Source organism: Blastomyces dermatitidis, assembly GCF_000003525.1.
Source record: "Blastomyces dermatitidis ER-3 genomic scaffold supercont1.10, whole genome shotgun sequence".
NCBI lineage: Eukaryota > Fungi > Ascomycota > Eurotiomycetes > Onygenales > Ajellomycetaceae > Blastomyces > Blastomyces dermatitidis.
Window position 1 is genome coordinate 2,754,036 of NW_025544783.1, and position 24,091 is coordinate 2,778,126.

Consider the following 24,091-nt stretch of genomic DNA (forward strand, 5'->3'; position numbering starts at 1 on the left):
ATCATTCTTGAGACTTCTTCTGATCTTATCACTACTGTATAAGACTCTTCACTGTCTTCTTTTTCAATCTCTTACAGACAGTGTCATCTGTATTATTTCTATACTTAGTTCAGTCTAAATCTATCAGAAGTGTTACTTAAAATTATTATCATTTTACTCTCTTACAGAGTCTCTTCAAGATATTATAATATGTCTTGTAATCTGTCTCTCTGTACTTAAACATCTTCTTCTTCTCTTTCTTCAATCTGTGATAGTGCTCACGCACCTTGATTAGACTGGCTGCTGAGATTATGAATTTCACATTTAATCTCATTTAATCTGATCTCATACATTTCTTGGCGTAAATCTCACTGAGACTGACTATTAAAAAAACATGTAAAGTGACTATATATCAGATGTTAAAATGAAACCATGACTTGAAAAAAATAAGAAAGTGATCTCATTTAATTTTATTTAGTCTCATTCTTGATATAAAGTTACTATTTTTAGACATTTTAAGATTTTTTTAGACTATTTTTAATTTTTTAAAAAGTAACACTTTTTAATAATGCTTAAATAAGATTTAAAGTTATTTAAAGCAATAAAAATAATTTAAATTGAGAAGTAAAAATCATGATCTCATTTGAAAAATGTGATAAGAGTAGACAGTAAGTCTCACTGAAACAGTATGAGACTACTATCTAATGTTAAATTCATGTAATGAAATCAGTCAAATTGGTAATAAGACAATATAAAAAATCTGGTCCTGGTTTCAGACACAGTCACACAGTCAGTCTAACCTTGATAATCCGCAGAATCACAGAATATTTGAAGAGAGATAATATAATTAATTTTAATAAGTATTGAAAGAGAGATGAAGACAGGCAATAATATAATAATAATGATAATAATGATGATGATGATGATAATAATAATGATAATAATGATGATAATAATAATAATAATGAAAGAAGAAGTGCATCAGAATATATTATTAACTTACTAAATATAAAGTGATAAAGAAACTATTAACAGCTTTCAGAGATGTACAGAAATGACTACAGTGTTATATAGTAATATTATCTTCATTCAATACATATACTATTGATATTCTTTGTATACATTTATCATATAATTTATATCAGAGATACATGCAGAAAACAGATCTTTATTACTAGAAAGAATAATTGTAGCAATTCTCTATTTTTATATTATAAAGATAAGTTATTCTTACTTCTTTCTTCTCTCTTTTCTCTTCTTCTTCAACTTATCACTAAGTTCAAGCTAGTATGAAAACTATTAAAACACTCTTAGAAACTCTCAAATTGAAGAGTATAGACTAATCAAATTTTAAATACAGATGAATTAAATTACATTTAATAGTACTAATTATTCATTCTCTTTTTAATAAAATAATAGTTGCATCTTCTCTCTCTCTCTCAAATAAAACATGATCTGTGAAAAGTGAGTATCATATCAGATTATAATGATCAACACAGTCTCAGCATGCAAAGCTGTATATATACAGTGTGTACTGAACTGAGAGACTGTATAAGTTGTAAACTAACAGCAGTATCTCAGAGAGAGCTATACAGTGTGAGAAAGCTGTAACTCTCAGTTATATATACAGAGAGTTAATCACTGCAGTAAGTGTATATACATTGTATGAAAGTAATACTTTTTAATAATACTCAGTCTCTGATATTATGAAAATAGAGTCTCTTTATGAGATCTGTTTTTATCAGAAGTTGAGAAATTTTATATTTCTTAAGATTATCTTTATACATCTTATCTATGAAATTAATGAGAGAAATCATTGATTTCAGTATTCTACTCTTGATATTATTTAAGTGACAGCAGAGTTTATTCTGATCACACTTTTTAAGTGTGATTCGGAAGAACGTACGACCGTCGGATAATAACGCGGCCGCTTCCGAACTACTAGCGTATGCGTACAAGTGTAAAGAGGTCATAGCGGCCGCTAATTAAATTAGCATATGATATTACAATATATAAGAAGCCGGTGTACATCTGTAATTGTACACTGGCTTAAGCAACCTTTGAATCACATCTGATAGCATGTCTAAAAACTGGTGAGAAGCACAGACTTCTTCAGAGTATGATAATTCTGTCTACAAAGCAATTTGTAGTTATCATGTCAGTGTGATTCTAGAATATCTCAAAAGATAGTATATAAAGAGCAGTGAGTGAAAGAGCATCTGATTGATACTGCTTCACTTATTAAGGAAAAACTTCACACTCAGACAAATGTCACATATGCAAACAGATAAGATGTGAGAAAAAGAGATGAAAGTAGTGAACTAGATTCAAAGAAGACTGCTCTTCATCTAAAGAGATAAAAGAGAGAGATAATCATCACTGAAGTTATATAATAATAACAGAAATCATATAATAATATAGTGATACAGTAATATAATGATACAGTGATATAATAATAGATATTATACAATCAATGAGAAATCATTGAAATGAATACCTTCTCTAGCTAATATGAATAACACTCTTCTCTGCTATCTGAACTGAAAGATATGCAGAATCTCTCAGAGAGTTTACTCAAAGCAGTAAGAAAAACAGCTGAAACTGCTGAACTGAAATTAAAGCTCTATACATGTACAAGAATTCTAAATGAGATTGAGACCTTGTGTACACAGTAGCAGGCCAAGGCAGAAGCTAAATAACAATTGACATTTACTGTGAATCAAGCATTTACTATGAAGAGCTTCACTGATGCAATTATCATTATTAATAAGAATAGAGAAAACCAGATCTTAGATCTGCAGCAGAAGATTGAACATTTACACAGATAGATAACTACACTGAATCTGAAGATCTTATCACAATTATTCATGATCTCTTCAGAAGTGTACACATCATCAGAGACTGCTGTGCAGAATGAGAATCTGAGTATGAAATATATCAAGCTGAAAGATCTGCTGAAGTTATTAAGCTTCAATGATAACTGAAAAAATGATGCTGCAATCAGCTGGCTAAGTCAGATATGATTATATTATTGAATTGAATGTGAACTCATAGACAGATAGTTAACAGAATTTTAACAAGTCTTAAGATCTGCTATGTTTCTACACAGAAAAGTGAAGTCATTATAAATAACTGATAAAAAGATAAATCTCACAGACTTGAAGTGATATTCATTCTCATGAATATGAAATGAGTTTTCCAAATGAATCTTGCACAACTTTGAGAAAGTGAATGTATAAAATAAGTGTTATAAATGCTTCACTGAGTGTAGATAAGTGAGTAATCTTATATCATACTTCATACACTTCAGCTTACACTATCTCATATTGAATGAAGAGCTTTTAATATCTTTCTATTTACAGATCTTTATTCATGATCTTACATCTGAGTTGAGAGTGAAATGAAAATGTTTAATCTTACAGTCAAACACAGTGAAGAAAGCATACAATATTCTCATTATATGAAAATAAGTGAGTCAATTGTAACAGAAAATACTGCAATTGAGTATATCTCAGCAGAGAACAGATAATCAGACTTCTATAACACAAGTTATACATCTGAATGTGATGAATCTAGATCTGAATACTATTGCTAAAGTGCTGAATTCTCTGAAAAAGAGATTCTCTGAGTGAAAATCTTGATATTATGAGCATTGAGCTTGCTTCAACTGTGAATGTTAAAATCATGATGTAAAAGATTACACTCAGTGTGTACAGTCAAGAGAAGCAAGAGAGTTAAAAAACTAGCAGAATCAGTGAGCTTGAAGATACTCACTGATATTCTATAAAAAGTCTTCAAAGTGAAAGAGATGTCTGTATTAGATGATTCTCTGAATTCTGTGAATGCAAAGAAGAAGCAGGCTCTCAAATAAGATGTGAGTGAGAATGAAGTGAACACTCATCTCAATGTCTTAAGATCTGAAATGTTAATGTATAAGAGATACTTGAGTAAGAATCAAGAAATGATTGCAAAAGTGTTAGTGAACACAGAAGCTTCTATACAATATATTAATAATTATATAATCTGAAGATTGAAAGAAGTTCACTGAGTGAAGAATCTCTGATGCATAAGATTATCTGATAATCAATATTTGATATCATCTGTAAAAGTAAGAGTTCTCTTGCACTTCAAAGAATGATCTTGCTATATTTGAGTGTGAGAGCTGCAGAATGTGAAATATGATCTTATTCTTAAACTCAATTGATTTCAAAGGTTCAATCTGCAGATTCAATGATGTACATGTTATATACAGTTGACTGATAGAAAGAAAATGATTCATACAATTCTATCAACTGATATGAGAAGGACATTTCATATCTCTGATATAGAAGAGTTAAATCTGCTTACACATTAACAAGCAAAGAGAACAATTTGCAAGACCTCATTTAAAAGCATTCTGTATGTCATACAGAACCTGAAAGTGAAGAAAACTAAGATAAAAGATATGCAGAAGAATGTCAGTTTTTCTCTCAAAAACTGTCATATCATCTGATTTACTATCAATTGATATCATACTTTTCCTCACTGTATCCCAAGAAAGAGATTGTAAAGATTTTATTGATTTATCTTAAAAATCAATTTTAGTTTATTAGATTCTCTTCAAAAATCTAACCTAGTTACTGAACTAGTGTGAAAAAAATCAGGTGTTTTATACATAAAAGTCTGCTATTCTTCTTTTGAAATAGTCTGACCAACTTTTCAATTGAAAACAGACTTAGAAATCTCTTAATTGAAACAGTCTGACCAACTTTTCAATTCAAAAGAGTTTAATAAATATCTCAATTGAATTAGTCTGACCAACTTTTCATTGAGTAAGAACAATGAGTTCAAAAGTACACTCAGTTGATGTGGAAAAAGATGCTTTCTCAAATGCTATTTCTGAGATTGAAATTCTGAAGTGAAGAAAGAAAAAAGAAATAGAGAAACAACAAGTTCTTAAAATACAGAAACTTGAAAAAGCAAGTAAAATTCTTGAAAAGCAGTGTCTGAGTGAGATGAATGAAGAAGTTCTGTTAATTCTTCATACTCAGGCTAGACAACTACAGAAAGTGATCAAGTTCAAACTTGGAATTTCAAACACAGTTCAAAAAACTTTGAAAATTTCTAATACAATCACTGACTCTTCAGTTTGCTCTGCTTTCTTTTCTACTTCTTCTTCTTCTTCTTCTTTAAATCAGAAGAAAACATATGCTCAAGCAGCTGAATCTGCTGCCTCTAAACCTGCTATCTCTAAATCTGCTATCTCAAAACCTGCTCAAAATTCTGAGAAAACTGAGAAGAATACTGCTCATACTTCTAGTGATAGAAGAGTGGAGAAAAAAATGCAAAAAGAGAAAAATCTTCAAATCTCCAGAGATAGAAGACTTATTCTCAAAGTCTCAAATCAGAACATATTGCAGAGAAATAAGCTAAACTCAAACCTCATTTTCAGAATTAGAAATGAAATCAACCAGCAGTTCTTTTCTCAGTTAATGACAGATATTGAAGTTCAAAAATCAGTTATAGCTTCAATTGAGTCATTCTTCTTTGAAAACTTCATTATTCTGACTACAATGCCTGAATTCAGTGCTGAATTCCTTATTCAGAATGAGAATCTCTGGAAATCAGCAGTAGAATCTTTGTTAAACACAACAATTCTATCTGAGAGAGATGAAAAGTGAGATAAATTCATTCTTCATGATATTCCAGTTGAAATTTTTGACTGTGAAGAAGGAATGCTACTTCTCAAAAATGAATTAGAAGAATACAACTCTATTCAACTGAGAAAGGAGCCTGTATGACTAAATTCAATTGAGTTCAGACAAAGCAGAAGAAATGCCTCTGTTCTAGTATATACAAAGACAATGAAACAGTCAAAGATCTCTGAAGTAAGAGTAGCAGGTTTGAAAATGAGAGTTCATGAATACAAAGACTCAAGAATGAATCTCAAAGCTCAAACACAGTGTTCAAACTGTCAAAGATATGAACACTTTGCAATCTCCTGTTTCAGAGACTCAAAATGTGCATTCTGTGCCAGAGATCACAAAACTAGTGAGCATAAGTATGAAACATGCTCAAAAAGAGGTGAAATATATCAACACACTCTGCTTAAATGCTCTAATTGCAAAGAAAAACATGCATCTAGCTCAAAAGAATGTATGTTTGCTCCAAGAACTCAAAAGAACTGGAGAAAAGATGAAGCTCAGAGTAAATCTAGAACTGAAGAGAATAGTCAAGCCAGTAAACTCATAACTGCAAGCTCAAAAAGAAGAAACTCTCAATTATCTAAGTCTTCAAACTTCAATTCTTCAGTGAAATGTAAACAGAATTTGAATTCTCAAACTTCTGTTAAGATTAGAGAATTGAGAAATGACTCTGATGATAAACTAGATATAATGCAAGCAGTTGAGATTCCTACTTTTCAGAACAGTTATAATCTACTATCTGATGATAGTGATTAGATTCTACTCTACTCTCTTTTAATATGAATATACAATAAAAACAACAAAAAAAGTTTAAAAACTCTTCAAAAATCACATTTATTCAAAATAATGTGAATAGAAACTCAAATTGTATTTATTCTTGTCTTCAAATTGCATTTGAATAAAAAGTTGATTTTGTACTGCTTCAGGAGCCGAATTTTGATACTGAGCAAAAATATGTTATTTCTCATTCAAGCTACTACTGCTTTTTATCTCAAAAGTCTGAGATAAAGTCAAGAGTAGTGATCTATGGAAGAAAGAGATCAAGATATCAATTTAATCTAAGATTTGATATCATGTCTGACCCTGATATTCTGGTGGGTAATATTATAGATAAAGAAAATGAGTTTGATACTATACAGCTCATAAATATCTATAATGAAAAGTCATTGAAGGAAAACAACAATATCTGAACAATTGATAGAGAATTTCTGAACATAACTTCATCAAGAAACTCTATAATTGCAGGAGATTTCAATGCACATCATTTCTGATGAAATTCAGAATGCAAGAGAGCAGTGAGAGCTGATAATCTGATTGAATGAACCTTTAAGCATTTAATAGATTTGGTTAATAAGTCTGATCAACAAACATTCTTTAGAAAAGGTATGAAACAGAAGTCTATTATAGATCTAACATTCATGTCACAAAATCTAATGAAAAGAAGACTTGTAAACTGATTTATTGATTCAAATAAGACATCAGAATCAGATCATGAGGTTATTTAATTTGATATTGAACTGAGTGAAAAACAAATGAGTGAAAATCCTCTTCTCTCTAATCAGTATAACTTTGAAAAAGCTGATTGAAAAGCAGTTGAAGAGAGTATAAAACTGTTAAAATCTGAAAGACAGAATGAGCTATATTGAAATTCTGGTCAAGATATCTCAAATGAAATGCTTGAGAATAGAGTGAAGCTTATTACATCTATTATTCTAACAAGTGTTAGAGATAATATTTCAAAAAGAAAATCTTCTGAGTATTCAAAACCTTGATGGAATGAGAATATCTCATCTAAAAGAAAAGAATTAGCTACTACTAGAAGAGATTGAAAGAATGATGTAATATCTGATGAAGAGTTCAAAGCTGTCAGAAATGAATATTTTTCAGATATTAAAAGAGCTAAAACAGACTGCTGGAATAAATTTCTTGAAGAAGCACAAGGAAAGAAAGTTTTTAAAGCTTTTAACTATACTAAAATAAGAAGTGTAGCAAAACTTTCAGCTCTAGAATATGAGTTTCAGAATGAATCATATACAGCAAACTCTTTTGAGGAAAAATGTCAAGCTTTCATGAGAATTCTCTTTCAGAACTCACCAGATTCAGATTCAGATTCAGAGGAAGAGAATATATCACTTCTCAACTACATTGATGAAAATGACTGAGAATGGCCTGATCTTACACAAGATGAATTAGAGTCAGCTATCTTCTCAAGTTCTATTAAGACTGCTACAGGTTCTGATTCAATTAATCACTTAATTATTCAAAATACATATTCCTACTTAAAGAATAAATATTTTGAGCTCTTTTTCAATCTCTTGAAAAATGAATATCATTCTGAATGCTGAAGAGAAGCCACTGGAGTGATTCTTGCAAAACCTAATAGAAAAACTTCAATTTCTAAGTTATATAGAGTAATATCTCTATTGAACTGTCTAGAAAAGGTTTTAGAAAAGATAATAGCTACTCAACTATCTTTTATAAGCTCTGTAGATGATTCTCTTTTATTCAGTGAACAAATGAAAGATAGAAAACAGTGTTCTGCAATTGACACTGTTCTCTCAGTTATTCATGATATTCAAATAGCAAAGCATGAGGGTCTGGTCTCAACTGCAGTTTTTATTGATATAAAAGAAGCATTTGATCATGTTTCAAAGTCAAAGTTAATTCAGATATTGAAGATATTAAAACTGCCACTTTCTCTAATAAAATGAGTTAACTGTTTTATGTCTAAAAGAATTATACAACTCTTCTTTGATGGAATGAAATAAGACAAGACTGAGATAAAAATAGGAGTATCACAGAGGTCTTCAATCTCACTCATTTTATTTGCAATATACACTGCATATCTATTCAAAAATAGAAATATGAGAATAGTGCGATCTCTGAGTTATGTGGATGATATTGGTCTAGTCTACAGCTCAAAAACTATCAAAGAGAATTTGAAAGTAATTGAAGAAGCTGCAAAGGAAATCTTTGTTAGAGCAGATATCAATCAAATTCAATTTGATATGAATAAAACTGAGTTAATTCATTTCTTTCCTAGATTCAATGAGAAAGAACTATCTCTAACTCTTTTAAATAGAGAGATTAAATCCAGTGTAAATGTCAAATGATTAGAAGTATGGTTAAACTTCAAGTTGAATTTTAAATATCACATTCAACAAAGAACTGTCAAGGCAGAAAGACTATTGAACAACATAATCAGACTATCAAATACAGAGAGAGGTCTATCCTTCCAGGCTATGAGACAGTTATATATAGCCTGTATTACATCAGTAGCTGATTATGAAGTTCAAGTTTGGTGGAATAATCAAGGGAATTTCACTGAACTCTTTCAAAGTCTGCAAAACAGAGTCTTGAGAAGAATTCTGAGAGCATTCAAATCATCTTCTATTAAAGCAATGAAAATTGAAGCTTCAATTCCTCCTCCTGCTATTAGATTTGAAAAGGCCTGTATGAACTATGCTCTGAGAGTTGTAAAGATGAGCTCAAATCATATAATCAGAGAAAGAGTCTCTTCTTCATTTCTATCAATTAACTCTGGAAATGAACTGGATTGGAATAGATTTCTTGATTGAAATGAAAATAATTCTTCAAAGAAAATGCCTTCTCAACTGTACAGACTATGCTCTCTGATTAAAAATCAATTTTCTTCTTTAAATGTTGAAAAAGTTGATCATGAGAAGTTATCTCTCTGAAGAAAAAAGCTTGAATCTCTTATAGACTTACAAATAAGTGAACTATCAAAAGAGAAAGAATATGAACAGCATTTGAAAAGAATTTCTACAATCAATATAAAAGACTCTATTCTGATTTATTCAGATGACTCAAAAAATGAGAACTTGAATAGATTAGACGCAGGCATTGCTTATACTGAAGATAATATTAATTTTATCTCAGATTTCTAGAATCTAGGCTCTGAATGTGAAGTCTTTGATGCTGAACTATTTGCAATAGTGAAAGCTTTCAAACTCATTGAAATAAAATCTTATAAAAGAGGAAATTGTTTGAAAGAGGCATGAATATTCTCTGATAGTCAAGCTGCTTTAAAAAGACTTAGAAATAGTCAGATTCATAATGATCAAATGAATCTTGAACTGATCTTAAACTCTGTTTTAAAAATTCAAAAGAGAAGAACATCAAAGCTGAGAATTCATCTGCACTGAGTTCCTGCTCATATGAATATTCATGGCAATGAATTGGCTGATTCAGCTGCAAAAAAGAGTGCAGAATTAAGCAGATCTATTCAAAAAATTATATCCTGGTCTTTTATAAAGAGAAAAATAAAAGAATCTTGTTTAGACAAGTGAAATGAAAGCTGGCAGAAACAAAAGAAGAGTGTATATTATTCAAGATTTGAAACAAAACTCAAGTGAAAATCTTGTTCAATTAAATGTAAAAAGAAAATATTCTCATCTATAATACAGCTGAAACTAGGATATGGCTATTTCAAATCTTATATACAAAGATTTGATGATAGATTTGACTCAATAGAATGCTCATTCTGCAATACAAATGAGAATTCTGAGTATATTATAATGCACTGTGCATTATACAATAATCTCAGAGTCAGATTGAAAGAGAAGTATGATCTAAATCAATTAAATATAAGATTCTTATTCTCAACTGAGACAGGAATTAAATACTTAATAGACTTTCTATCAGAAACTCAAGCAGCTACAAGAAAATGGCTAAATTCAGAATTATCTGAATATGAAGAGGAGGAAATCAATCAGATATAGTCTGTTAAAACAGCTATACACTCTCTTTTAATAATTTGTTTTGTTATAGTCTCTCTTTACTTTATCTTTTTCTGTATCTTTTCCTTTCAATTTCTTTCTATCTATCTATTTAATGTGTCTATCTTTGAGACTGTGTTCTTTCTCTCTTTTCTTTTGTCATGATATTGTCAAATGGTTTCAAAGTATCAAAAGATGTTAAAACACTGCAACTTGTAAACAGTTTTTGTATTCTGAGCTGGAATTTTCTGATTTTGCATATCTGAAATTGATGAATGTACAATAGTTAACTTTACAGACATAGAAAAAACCCTGAGAACTAAAGTTCTCAGGTAGATGTCATAGTCTCTGACTGCATACATCTATAATTGAAGAATAATAATATAATAATAATAATATGCAGAAGAATAAGTGTATGAAGAAGCTTCTGAAGAAGTATGAGAAGATCTTTCAAACAGATCTTTCACTGAAATTGCCACTGAAATGAGGATTCATACATGAGATTGACATGAGAGATGCAAAACCAGTCAATCAGAATGTGTACTCTCTGTCACAAATGCATCTTGAAGAACAGAAGTGTCAGATCACAGACCTTCTAGAACATGATCTCATATGACTCTTATCAAGTGTGTGAGACTTTCCAGTTCTATTTGTGAAAAAGATGAATGAGAAGTGACAGATGTGTATCAATTACTGAGCACTTAATAAGCTTATGATCAAGAATGAATATTCACTGCCATAGATTCAATAACAGTTGAATACAGTTGAAAACACCTGATATCTATCAAAGATTAATCTTCTCTCAGAATACTGACAGATCTGTATAGATGAACTGTCAGTTCTGTGAACTGCATTTAATATGCAATGAGAGAAGTTCAAATTTCTGATAATATCATTCAGTCTGATAAATGCACCTGTCATCTTTCAAATAATGATAAATATGATTCTTCATAAACAGAATGAAATCTCATGTCTTATATATCTCAATAACATTCTAGTCTTTTCAAACTTATATGATGAATATCTGAAGCATCTCAATGAAGTGCTTACAACTCTGACAGAGTATAAGCTCTATGTCAAATCAATCAAGTGTGTTTTTGAAATGAAAGAGTTGAAGTTCATAGAACATGTAGTGAGTAATGACTGTATATACTTCATTCTGAAGAAATTGAATGTCATAGTGAATTGACCGCGGCTGAGAAATATACATCATGTATGACAGTTTCTTGAATTGATCTCATACTACTGCAGGTTCATCAAGGATTTCACATGAATATCTGTATCACTCTCAGATCTCTTAAGAGAAACAGATGCAAATCTGTGAAAGAAGAAGTTTTATTCAATTATCTGAAATGCCATGTATAAAGAGGCTTTTCTCACACTGAGAAAACATGTAATAATATTCTCAGTGCTTATTCAATCAGATCATGATAAATCTTTCTACATTGAGATGAATACATCTGAATGAGCTATTGAAGACGCTCTTCTACAGATGAGCAAGAATGACAAGCTGCACTCAGTGATGTATGATGATAGAAAACTATCAGATGCTGAGCTCAATTACTCAGTACATGAAAAGAAATTGCTAGCAATCAAGTATGTACTGATGTTGTGAAATAGATATATCAACAATGAGTATATAACAACAGTGATCATGAATCATGAAAGTCTCATCTATCTACAATTGATGATAAAATCTTTTAAACACTTAGTATGTTGAATCTCAGAGCTCTAAGTGTACAATCTTCATATCAAATACTGAAAGAGATCAGATGCAGTGATACTGAATGCAATCAGTTGCAGACTTGATTTTATAAGTGAGAGTTCTTTGAACTAGGTATAAGAGACATTTGTATTAAACATGCTGAGAGAATGCAAGGAATCAGAATGAGTGAATGCCATGATCTCTCACTTGAAGAATGATAAGATGTCAGATAACAAGTGTCTTATAAGAGTAGTAGAAGAGATGCTTCTGAACTTCAAGCTGAGGAAATTGAGAAATGAAAATGACATTGTGCTTTACTGCAATCTGAGATACACAGAAGCTCTCTATCTAGAATCTTCATTTAGATATGACTTGATGACTTGCATGCACAAGGAATTTGATCACTTAGAAAGCTCTGAACTCATGAGTGTACTTGAATCAAGAGCATACTGATCAAGCATGACTGAGAACATTCAGGTATACACTCACAAGTGCCTGAATTATCAGGTCATGAAAGAATCTAAGAAAGAGTTAGAATGTGAGAAAGTATAATATCAGGTGAAGTGTACAATACAATCATTTAAATGATGAGAAGTGAATCTCATAGACATATTACTGTGAATATCAAATGAAAATTGATGAATAATCACTGCTATTAATTACACTACTGACTGGCCAGTTGTGAAAGCAGTTTCAGAGATAATAGAGAAGATGATGATGAAGTTTCTATATGATGAGATCTATGTTAACTATGAAATGCTATATGAGATTCTAACTAATAACAGTGTGAATCTTGTAGAAGGAGCAGTGAGGCATTTCATGAGCCAGTTACAGATAAGACATTGTAGAACAATGTCATATCATTCACAGATGAATGAGAAGATGAAACACTTGAATGAAATCTTGAATAACATGCTGATGAAATATCTAGTGAGCAAGCCTATAAGACTATAAAATGAATATCTCAGACAGATGCTATTGATCATGTGAATTTGACAGTATGCAGTCTTCAAGTGTTCACTATTCTATCTGTTGTATGGATTGCATCCGCGCATCCCGGAGAATGCTTTGAAAAAGGTGAGGGAGAGAGCAGTTGCAGATGCAGCAAGAACAGCAGTTGCAGATACAGCAGAAACAGCAGTTACAGATGCAGCAGTAGCAGTTGCAGATGCAACAGTTGTGAATGCGGAATCAAGATTGAAAGAGATCAGCCACACATGTGCAAAAGCTAATAAGTTACTCCTGAACTGAGCAATTCAATCAAAAAGAATATAAGACTCACTTGTTAAGAAATTGAGTCTCAAAATGAGAACATGAGTTCTTATATACAATGAGAATTCTGAGAAGTTTCAATCTAGATGATTTGAGTTATATAAAATACTCAAATCACATTCTCTGAGAATGTATGCATTGAAAGAATCAGAGAGACAGATCTTACACAACTTAATCAATAATTCATAACTTGTGAAAATAAAGATATAAGATCTGAGTGAATTATAATCATCTGCAGCACTATTATCAGTGTTGAAAAAGAAGAGACTTATAATTGAAAAGTCTTATAAAGTAAGAGAAATCATAGACACTTATGAATCAGATAATCTCACTTATTCTGATCTTTTCATGATTATAAGAAAAGAATGAAAAGAAATGAAGAAATCAGATGAATATCACACTTCAATAAGTGATGAGACTGTAGCTGATTGTATAATAACACACTGCAGACAGTGAGTGTAACACAGTAAAGAGCAGTCTCAAAGCAGCAGACTTGCATATGAATCAGATCACAGAAGAAAAAGAAATTCAGAGTTGAATTTGACTGTTTATATCAGTTCAATTGTGAAGATCACAGAGAATGAACTATCTGAAACATTCACAGTGTAAGAAATCCCGCTTCTCACGGATTCTTTACCTCTATTCCTATCTCTCGCGTAATCAATAGGGCTAGCGGCCCTTGGCTACACACAACTATATAGACTGGAGTTCATGAATACTATTCATAACTCAGCTTGAATACTATTATACATTTGATCTCTACATTTTATCTTTCTACTGTGAATACTTCTAGTAGTTAACAGTACATATTGCATCAAGCTGCAAACATCTGAATAATCATCTGTGAGTACTTATTCTTATATTTCAAGCTCAGTCAGTCAGCAACTGTCTGTTATAACTGAAAGAACTAGAAACTTGTATACTTCAATCTCTGTGAACTCTACTGCAGACACTCAGAAGCAGTTATCTAAACTATGAATAATCTCTATAAAAGAAGTCTCAGAGAACTTACTAATCACTCATGAGATATTATTCTCTACATCTGTGACAGAGAAACTCTCTGAACTCATGAATAAATCAATCTTAGTGAAGAATATTCTTAAACATCTCTCACAGAATCAAGCTATTTTTCTACAAGAAATGCTTACTGTCTGTAAACACTCTTGAACTGAGTTTCTAGATATAATCTTCAGAGATACCTGTAAATTGAAAAGAAACTTTCTTAAGCTGTGATCACTTAAGATCACTTATTGAATCACAATCTATAAAAGCTTTTATAAGTTTGTATTTAAAATTAACTTACAAGCTCAGCTATGTGACATGAAAGATGAAGAAGCTGTCATCTACATGATAACAGATCTCTATTACACTGAAGTCAAGAACTGACTGAATTATTTAAAGAATAATTATAAGAGATCTCACTGATCTGTTCTCAAGATCTATCTAGAGAATAAGTTAAAGAACTTTATAAGCTGAACAGAGAACATCTGAACTGTGATCATCAATATTAGAAAAAGAGGTGAGAAATCTAATGAAGACTACTCACAGCACTTTATAGAATTATGATATGAATTAAGATCTGTGAAAACAGAGCTCTGAAATAAGACCTGAATGATGATATTTATAAAGAGACTGAATAAAGATATACAGAACAAACTCATTAAGTAAGACTCTAAGTTCTTAACTCTGAAGAAACTGATGACTCTCATTCACTGCTTATGAATCACTGTGAGAGTCACAGATCTGTGAAGAGCAGATCATTAATCAGCTCTGTGAGAGTCAGAACAACAGAGAACAGATTTATCAGAAAAAGATAATAAGATACAGAGAGATTCATATCTGACTACTGAGCAGAAAGAGAGAGCTTCATAAGCTTCTGTGAACAGAATATATAACAGAGAGATTAAGAAAAAGAGACTCTATTTTATCTATTCTAAATCAGAATATCTTCACACAAACTGTCTGAATAAATTAAAATAGAAATTTGAGAAGTCACAGACAGAGTCAGTAACAGCCTTCTTAAGAGTCTTAAAGCTGACACCTGAATCTGTTGCTTCTCTGATGAAAATGCTTGCTTATAGAGAGAGATTATACTGCAGTGCTGCTGCTCTATAAGTATGAGAAGTATTAATAAACTCAGAATCTCAGGTCACTGTGATATCTCTAAAGCTCACAGAGTAAATAAGCTGAAAGATGAAGACTGAGAATCTGCTCTTATAATAAGCAGAGTGCAAGAACTCAGACCTGAGAACTGAGAAACTTACAAGAGTTATCTTTGAATTATAAGATCTCTCTGAAATCTGAAGAAGATTTACAGAAACTGTGATTATTACAGACATTATAGATAACATGTACTTGAAACTTGTATAACTTCAAAGACACAATCTACACATAGCTGTTTATAAGTCAGGTTTATACTTCTGATCAGTGTTGACAGACTCACTTATAGAGATAGAATCAGTTAATACTATAGAGTTGATTAGAGAAGATAAGCTCATCTATATAATGACTTTATAAGTGTCTGAGAATCTCACAGTCATGAAAACTGAGCTTCAGATATCAGAGAAATACTGAGATCTTACAGAGATATTCAGTTCAGTAAAGACAGCTAAGCTTTTCTCTCACTGTGAGAAGAATCTGATAATAGATTTGATAGAAGAGCAGAAACTCTTCTGAGAATCAATCTATAAGCTCTCTCATCATAAGACAGAGATCTTACAGACCTATATAAAGAAGAATCTGAAGAATAGCTTCATCTGATCTTCACAGTTCTCTGTGAAAGTCTCTGTGATATTCATGAAGAAGAAGAATAAAGATCTCAGATTGTATATAGATTATCATGATCTGAATTTCAAGATAATAAAGAGCTGCTACTCTCTGTCTCTGATTAAGAATATAATCAACTGTCTTATGAGAGCTGTTATATTCATATAACTGAATATGATCAATGTATATACACAGCTATGAATACAGTTAGAGAATGAATGAAAGATTGTCTTTAGAACTGCACTGAAATTGTTTGAATATCTAGTGATGTCTTTTAATCTGATTAATACTCTCACAGCATTTCAGTCTTTTATTAATAAAACACTTCATGTATATCTGAATGTCTTTGTGATAATATATCTGAATGATGTGATGATGTACTTTATAAAGAAGAAAGAACACACTGAGCATGTGTGAAGTGTGTTGAAGGTCTTAGATGAGACAGAACTGTATATTAAGCTCATGAAGTGTAACTTCAGTATCTGTTAAATTAATTTCCTAGAATATGTAATCACTGCAGATGATATTCAGATGAAATCTTCATAGATTAAGACTATTCTATCATGACTGAAGTCAACTAGTATTCATGAGATTCAGATCTTTCTAAGCTTTGTGAATTTCTATAGATGATTTATCTTTATATTCACAAGAATCTTCTTGACTCTTACAGACATACTGAAGAGTGAAAACAAGAAGAAGTTATTTCATAAATAGAGAATGAAAAGATTGTTAAGAAGAGAGAACTGTGAGAACTTTCTTATCTCAGAAGCTCACAGAGCCTTTATAAGATTGAAACAGATATTTATAAATATAGTGATACTGTTTCACTTTAATCTCTTACTTTTAATTAGATTGAAGACAGATATCTTCTTCTTTATAATTTCAGAAATAGTCTTATAACTACAGTCAAATAAGAACTGAGTTTCAGTGATCTTTTTCTTATAAAAGATATAACTCACAGAGATTAACTATAACATTCATGATCAGAAGCTTCTTATAATAGTGAAATTCTTTCATTACTAGTATCACTACTTTAAGAGCCTTGTAACAGTGATTACTGTTAGAACTGATCATGACAGCTTATAACAGTTTACTTCAATCAAGAAACTCTCATAGCAGCAGATTCACTGAGCTCAGAGACTGAGTGAGTTCTGATTCAAGATAAAATATATCAAGAAAACTAAGAACTCAGCAGACAGACTCTCTCACAGGTCAGACTATATTAAGAAGACCAGAGTGACAGACACAGAGAGACTAGAGAAGATAGAAAAGCTTCACAGAATGCTCAGACTGAGTGTTATAAAGAGATTAACTGAAGAGTCTCTTAATTCTCTGTAAGAGAAGAGAGAGAAGAGAGAAAAGAAGTCTGTACAACTACTTTCTATAACACTGAGAGTCAACACTCTGAGAATCTTTATAAGAATTCTTGAAGAGAGTATCTATAATCTGAAGAGTTTGCAGACTTTGAGAAGCACTGCAGAAGATCTGATGTAAGAGAAAACAGAGTATAAGTCTTTACAAGATCTTCTATTCAGATTGTCTGAACTATAACTAAAGAATGAATATACTCAGTATATTCAGAAACTGCTTACAGCAGAAATCAACTCTGTAAAAATAAAGAATTAAAGAGACTTAAATAATCTCTTGTAAAGAGAGAGTCAGATTTATATATCTATGAATAAGTTTCTATGTATAGAACTTATTAAAAGACATCATAACTCTTCTCTAGCAGGTCATTTTGCAGACACTAGAACTTATGAGTTGCTTATAAGAAAATACTTCTGACTGAAGATGTGAGAACTTGTGAAGAAGATAGTGAATTCTTGTACTGTTTATCAAGATTCACAGATAGTGTGATTCAGATCATATAAAGAACTTACTTCTCTACTCATTCTACAGAAACCTTGGAAACAGCTAGAAATAAATACTCTTATAAGTCTCTCTGAAAGTAAGAACATATATGATGCCTGCTTTGACAGTGTACTGATAATAGTGAATTACTTTATCAAGATAACACACTTTATACTCATCTGCAAGAACTTGAAGTCAAAGAATTTGACTCACATCTTTATTCATAATATAATCTGATTGCATGAGTTGTCTGTGAACATTATCTCAGATAGAGAATCAATCTTTACAGAAGAGTTCTGATCTGATCTGATAATTATACTGAAGATCTTATGAGATCTAAGCATGACTTTTCATCAATAGACAGATGATCAGACAGAATGTCTGATAAGTATATTGAAACAGTATCTGCAGTGCTTTGTCAATTATAATCAGAATAACTGAGTGCATTGATTATCACTTATGAAGTTTGTGTACAACAACTTAAAATATATTAGCACAGATAAAACTCTCTTTGAGATACTCACTGAGACTCATTCACAGATGATCTTGATAAACCTGTAAGAGTACACTATAGAGTGTGATAATACTTGTGAACAGGCTGAGAGAATTCAGAAGATCTGAGAGAAAGTCTGTGAATTCTTGAGAAAGACTCAAGAGTATCAGAAGAGATACTATAACTTCAAGTATATTATAAAGAGTTTTAAAAAAGATAATAGAGTCTGACTGAGTCTAGAAAATATCATCATACAGAGATTTAGTAAGAAGCTGAATCTCTTATAAACAGAGTCTTATAAGATTGTGAAGAAAGTTAGTTTATAGTTCTACAGATTAGAACTGTTATCTGAGTTACAGATATATAATGTTTTTCATGTCTCTTTACTTCATGAATATAAGAAATTCTCAGAAGAGAACTCTGTGACTCATCATTCTATCTGTAAAGCACTAAAGAGTGAAAGAGAATATCAGATCAAAGAGATTGTTAACTCAGAGAAGTGAGATTACAAGCTCTGATTCAAGGTTCAGTGACAAGAGTATTCTGATAAGATGAATAAGTTCACTTGAGAATTATTCAGGCAGATAAGATATCTGTAGAAGCTGAGACATGACTTTCATACTATGAATTCTGATAAGTCAGAATAATGCAGTCTTCACTAAGAATCTGATTATAATAAAGATATTAACACTGTTATTTATAAACTCTAGTCTATAAGATAATGAGTTTCTACTGAGATGAACAGTCTGCAGTGTATGTAAGAAAAGAAGAAATCATATTTTTATTAAAGTTAAAAAACAAGAAAATAAACAGAGTCATGAACACAATTTGAAGATCAATAAAGAAAAAATAAAGAAAACTTAAATTTATATTCTTATTATCTGTAACACTCAATTTTCTCACAACTATCAATTTCTTTCTTCAAAGAAGCAGAGAGTATTATATCTATGATACAGACAATTGTTACATTTGATATGAAGACTGTCAGAAATGCACAGACTTCAGAGAAGCTGAACATCAGAATATATACAGTTGTAACAGAGTCTTGAAGACTGACTGTCTGCATATGTGATCAGATACTTCTCATGAAGCTATGTTCACTCTCTCAGTTATGCTGAAGTATTCAGTCTGAAAATAATTGAAATATGAAGAGAGAGCTCATCTGCTCAGATTAACTTCTGTCACAAATTCATAGCATTTGCATTGCCTTGATTACCTGGATTTTGCAGGTATCTAAGAACTCATCTCTCATTAACAATAGAATTGTGAAAATGCGCTGTGATGTGAGAACCATTGATAGAAAACCTAGACATATTTGCATATGCCTGATCAGAGATTGTGTGAGTAGAGAGAAAGTGATCATAGATCTGTGAGACTGTAGAAGGCACTGATAACACTGAGAGCTTTATAAGAACTATCAGCTAGAATCTGTAAGAAATTACTTATGAGAAGACTTACAGCAAAGAGAGAGACTGCACTGCTTAAAGCCAGAGACTGATCTGAGAAAGAAATGAGATGAGCTGCTGATCTGAAGATCAGATGCAGTGACAGAGCTGAAGAGAGTGAAGACATGATTGTGAACAGCAGCATCCCTGCTTCATCAGCCAGTAAAAAGCAATCAGAGAAGTCATGAGAATGCTTATAAGAAGCTCAGTGATAGTCAGACATCATTTACAAAGATATTGAAATTGAAAAAATTTTTTATTCTTGAGAAGTTCTTGAATTAATATGTGAATATTGTCAGAAATACTCTCTCTCTGTCATCTGAGTGAAAACCCTTTGCAGATGAATGAGAATACTCACAGTTTATAAGAATGAGAGCTGTTACAGAAAAAGAGAAAAGAAGATGAGATTTCATGAACAGATCTGAAATATTTATACTACTTTAGAGAGATTTACTTGCACTGTGAGTGAGTCTGCAGAACAGTCAGATCACTCTAGTAAACAAGAGTGATTATGAATCACAGATCTGAATCTTTCTATATGACTACAAAGAGTGATTGCAGACTATGAACATCTTGATTCTACAATTCTACAGAGTTAATGAAAGAATGAAAAATTCCTCATAATTCTACAGTGTCAAAGAACAATGATTCATAAGAATGAGTGAAAGATTAACTCATGAATATTTCTCTTTAATAAGAGTGATCTCACAGAGAGTGATTCATCTGTGAGATGAATCTGTGTGATGATCACACAAGAATCTTGTGAAAATAATTGAGAGTTAACTGAAACTCTTCTATATGAAAGATGTGAGATGAATCTGTGTGATAGTTAGAGAAGAATCTGTAGATTACAAAGAATCTCACAGAATAAGAAACTGAGTGACAGACTCTTTTCTCTTTATAATAACAAGGGATTTTTCCTCACTGAGATTTTTATAGATACAAAGAGTTTTTAGTGAGTATCACTGCAGTACTGAGCTGATTCTATGAAGTCACTCAGTGAAAGGCTTTGTGAATGAAGCCTTAGAGAGAGAGAAGTATATAAGAAATTCTACTTCTCACAGATTCTTTACCTCTATTTCTATCTCTTACATAATCAATAGAGCTAGCAGCCCTTGGCTACACACAACTATATAGACTGAAGTTTGTGAATACTATTCATAACTCAGCTTGAATACTATTATACATTTAACTTCTACATTTTATCTTTCTACCACGAATACTTCTAGTAGTTAACAGTACATATCACACCAAGCTGCAAACACCCGAATAATCGCCTGCGAGCACTTATTCTTACATACAGACACATGAGATCAAGTCATCTCAATTTCTGAAAATACTCAGAGATCAGATGAGATTAGTTTCAATGAGCTGTTCACTGTAGTAATCTAAGCAGGTGAAGAGAGACAGTATAATGTGTGAGACAGAATTATAAAAGATGAAAGCTGCTGAACCTAGTCATCAAATACTGTATTATATAGAGATTGTGTAAGAGTAGTAACTAGCAGATAAAGAAAAAGTGTAAGAAAAGAGATAATGAATTGATCATCAACTGTAAGAGTCAGCTGTAAAAGATAAATATTATTATACACATCTCATTTATTTTCATATGTCACACATTTAATTTATTTCCAATGTCATGCCATCTGAAAAACATCAAAAATAAAAGAAATCTCAAAACTCAAGATTTGTAAGAAATTTGAGAGCTGTAAGCTGCTCTTATAATAACACTGTACATATCTCTGATTCCTCTACTGCTCTGTGTATAACATTAATGTCATTTATCACAAGATTGACTGAAATGTCAATATAGAAATGTGTATGTGTACACATAGAGAAATTGAAGAAGAGTGTGAGACTCACAGAACCAGAAGCCAGGGCAGAAGAGATGAAGACAGAAGAAATGAAAGAGAGAGACACAGAACTGAATAAACAACAGAAGTTATCTGAGACTGAATGCTTATAACTCAGTGTGTGCATGACCTTCTCTGCAGAGAAGAGAGAAGAAGTGATGAGAGAAGCTTAAGAGTGAGAGAGAGTAGTCTTGACAGTGTTATCATCTTCAATTAAAATGATCTCTGACACCGGAGCAACTAAGAACTATTGTTAGCATATGAAACTGTAAAAACAGAGATAACAATTACTGAATGAACACTCACTGATCTTAGAATTGTACACATAATTACAACATGCACAAGGCTTCTCAGAAAGAGAGAGAGAGACATAGAGAAATGCAGAAAGCAGAACACAGCATGTGAACAGCTCATTTTCACAATGATATCTCAGACAAGATGTACAAGCCTCACATCTGTGAGTGTAAAATAGTACAACATTCATGTTCTCATTTCTGAAAATACAGATATCTTTTATCTGTATTACAAAGTCAAATAACAGATGTCAGAGAATAGACTGATATGAATCTATTATTCTGAAGAAATTCATCAGAGTGAATATCTCTGTAATATTAAACTTTATAATTGTGAAAAGCTCTTTAATATCTGTAAATGTCATGACTTTGTGCACAGTAAAACTCATAACAATTTCCTTTAAGAACAGAAAAATCAGTGTTAGAAAGAAAAGATGAAAAAGAAAAAGACTTACAATCTTGATACTGTTGAAGAGAGAAGTGATTCTCTGATATAAATGAATAATTATCTTATTATGAATATTTAAAATGAATGTAATAATTGATGTCTATGACTGAGCTTCAGATAGTTGTGTTGTATACAGTCTTCATACAATAAATTGTTCTGAGAGTTAGTAAGAAGAGCGGGAGTGTATGCACTAAGAGACATGATTCATTAAGTCTATACAACATCTTCTTGAAATGAGAAGAGCTGATAATGAAGACAGAGGCAGTAAAATCAGAAGTAGCGGGAGCAGGAGAATCAGACACAGAGACAGGTGTAGAAGATTGAGAAGAAGTGACAGAGAAAGAAACAGAGAGAGCAGAGAGAGACACAGAAGATCTGATCACATATAACATAAGCAATTTCTTCATTATTACATTCTTCAAGTTCTTGATCAATGATTTAACATTGAGTTCACTATTATCAGCAGACACAGATCTGTCAATGCATGAAGATTTTATATGAATAAAAACAAATATATCAGCATCTGTGTCCATGCAAAATTATGTCAGAAAACATGATCAGAAACTCACTGAGAAGAGAAATGATTGAGAGTGTACAAGAAGATGAAGAGAGTGTATAAGAAGATGAAGAAGATGTGTCATTCATAATAGTATATTCTGACAATTGTTAGAAGATAAACAAGTTCTGATCATGTACATTTCATAATATATTACACTTACTGCTAACAAACTGCCTGGTATGAGTACTACAATAATGCTTGTTATGAGAACAGAGAGCTATTATCAGAAATACATATAATGTAATAAATAAACAGATGAAAAGAGTTAAACAGAAGAAGAGATAGAAATCTTGAATAAGATAGTAATATTCAATGATGATAATAATGAATTCATCTGCACTGAGTTCCTGCTCATATGAATATTCATGGCAATGAATTGGCTGATTCAGCTGCAAAAAAGGGTGCAGAATTAAGCAGATCTATTCAAAAAATTGTGTCCTGGTCTTTTATAAAGAGAAAAATAAAAGAATCTTGTTTAGACAAGTGGAATAAAAGCTGGCAGAAACAAAAGAAGAGTATACATTATTCAAGATTTGAAACAAAACCCAAGTGGAAATCTTGTTCAATTAAATGTAAAAAGAAAATATTCTCATCTATAATACAGCTGAAACTAGGACATGGCTATTTCAAATCTTATATACAAAGATTTGATGATAGATTTGACTCAATAGAATGCTCATTCTGTAATACAAATGAGAATTCTGAGCACATTATAATGCACTGTGCATTATACAATAGTCTCAGAGCCAGATTGAAAGAGAAGTATGATCTAAATCAATTAAATATGAGATTCTTATTCTCAACTGAGACAGGAATTAAATACTTAATAGACTTTCTATCAGAAACTCAAGCAGCTACAAGAAAATGGCTAAATTCAGAATTATCTGAATATGAAGAGGAGGAAATTAATCAGATATAGTCTGTTAAAACAGCTATACACTCTCTTTTAATAATTTGTTCTGTTATAGTCTCTCTTTACTTTATCTTTTTCTGTATCTTTTCCT